The sequence below is a fragment of the Arabidopsis lyrata genome (genome assembly GCF_000004255.2).
Source record: "Arabidopsis lyrata subsp. lyrata unplaced genomic scaffold ARALYscaffold_8, whole genome shotgun sequence".
Taxonomy (NCBI): domain Eukaryota; kingdom Viridiplantae; phylum Streptophyta; class Magnoliopsida; order Brassicales; family Brassicaceae; genus Arabidopsis; species Arabidopsis lyrata.
This window is the reverse complement of record NW_003302548.1, coordinates 17,250,488-17,252,468: the sequence shown is the minus strand read 5'-3', so window position 1 is coordinate 17,252,468 and position 1,981 is coordinate 17,250,488. Positions and strand designations below refer to the sequence as shown.

At 36.4% G+C, this 1,981-nt stretch overlaps 2 pseudogenes; one reads left to right on the top strand and one right to left on the bottom strand.

Moving 5' to 3' along the window:
* The window catches only part of LOC9302196, a 3,568-nt pseudogene extending 3,468 nt beyond the window's left edge, over positions 1 to 100 (bottom strand).
* A 197-nt stretch (positions 101 to 297) lies between these two features.
* LOC9300495 lies at positions 298 to 1,572 on the top strand (annotated as a pseudogene).
* The last annotated feature ends 409 nt before the right edge of the window (positions 1,573 to 1,981 follow it).

The window sequence follows — 1,981 nt, the reverse complement described above, 5'->3', positions numbered from 1 at the left end:
ATACAGATGATGCTTAGGTACTACAACTCTCCTGGCCTGCCTACGGAGTCCTCAATCGCTCTCCACACCACCAAAGGCCTCTGTTGAATCTGCGATTCATGAATCCATTCGGACGATTTTTGGGGATCTTGGTCGGTCTTTGTTTCTCTAACACCTGTAATAATCTATATGTTAGCTTAATTACCAAATCCTTCCATTGTGAGTTCATTAAGGTAGTTTTTTTTATTGCAGTGTTGATATGCTCACTGCTTCTATAGAGAGGTGTTTTTTTTACTTGTGGCAAAAAAATGCTCACTGTTTGATTAAATTTTATTTGCAGGCATGGAGAGTTTTAATTTGCTTCTTAAGATCGTTATATCATGTCGCAGTGCGTTGACGGTTTCAAGCATTTATGCACCTCGGTTTTAGGGTGTTTTGATCTTGATTTGTATAAACAATCCGGTGGTCTTGGAGATCCTGAATTGCTTGCAAGAGACACTGTTTCACACCTTAGAAAATCAGCATTGCCGTGATTGATGATGGGCTTATAAACAAGGTAAAGCTATCTAGCTTGTGTGATCTTCTTCATTAGGTAAACAGCTTGAGTGATCTCATAATCTGTCTAATTTACTCATCTCTTGTTTGTATCAGGAAGAGTTTCAGTTGGCTTTGTTTAAGACGAATAAAAAAGAGAGCTTGTTTGCAGATCGGGTAATATTTCTTTCTTCACATTATAAGTCCCATTTTTGTCAAGATCAAGTTTAGAAGAAATGCTGATATATGTGATTTGGTTTCTAGGTTTTCGATTTCTTTGATACAAAACACAATGGAATACTCGGGTTTGAGGAGTTTGCCCGTGCTCTCTCCGTGTTTCACCCAAATGCACCTATAGATGACAAAATCCACTGTATGTCCCTATTAACTTGTATCTCAAAAACAAGATTGGGATAGCACATTAATGATGATATATACTATTTTTTTGCAGTTTCATTTCAGCTATATGATCTTAAACAGCAAGGGTTCATCGAACGGCAAGAGGTAAATCTTCCATATCTTCAAATAGCTTCATATATAACTTTCTAGAAGTGCGCTTTATCATCCTCACAGACATTCTCGTCAACCATTTGTCCAGGTGAAACAAATGGTTGTCGCTACGCTTGCTGAATCGGGAATGAATTTGAAGGATACTGTCATTGAGGATATAATCGACAAGGTAAGTTAGTTACTATTTCCTCTCCGCCCAATATTTTTCTTTGAAAGTAATTCCCGAGTTTTGATTGTTCAGACGTTTGAGGAAGCAGACACAAAACACGATGGAAAGATCGATAAGGAAGAGTGGAGAAGCCTTGTTCTTAGACACCTCAGCCTTCTGAAGAACATGACTCTTCAGTATCTCAAGTGAGTTCCAAATCTTTCTATTTATGTAACCAGGATTGAATCTATTCAACCAAATTCCTTCTCTGGTTTCTTTTTCTTCTTATTCTCAATGATATGTAATAAAGGTCGTGATCTTGATGGTGTGCTTATTGCAGGGATATCACGACTACGTTTCCAAGCTTTGTTTTCCATTCTCAGGTTGAAGATACCTGAAAATCAAAACAAGCAGCAAGACATTGTACTGTTGAACGTTGTTCTTTCGTTATGGTTTTTTGTTTATTTCATTTCTAAATCTCTGAACTCATTTTTTTTTTATTGAGCTTTTTTGGTGAAGCAAAATTCTTTTTTTTTTTGTTTGGTTTTTGTCCTTTTAAAATTCGCTCGGCCTCTGTAGATACAACTTTTGCTTTTGCATCTTGATCTTATGGTATGTAAAGTTTTTCAGTTTATTAATCCAAGTAAAAAGATTTGCTTCAATCTCTGTGTTTTGGTTATTTGAGTTTGCTTTTGATATTATTCAATGGATTTCTAGATTGCAAGCAAAACTAGTCATTTCATATGTGACTTATAGATTGTAAGCAAAACTAGTCAAAACTGAGTTGTGTCGCGATCAGCTCGGTGCTCG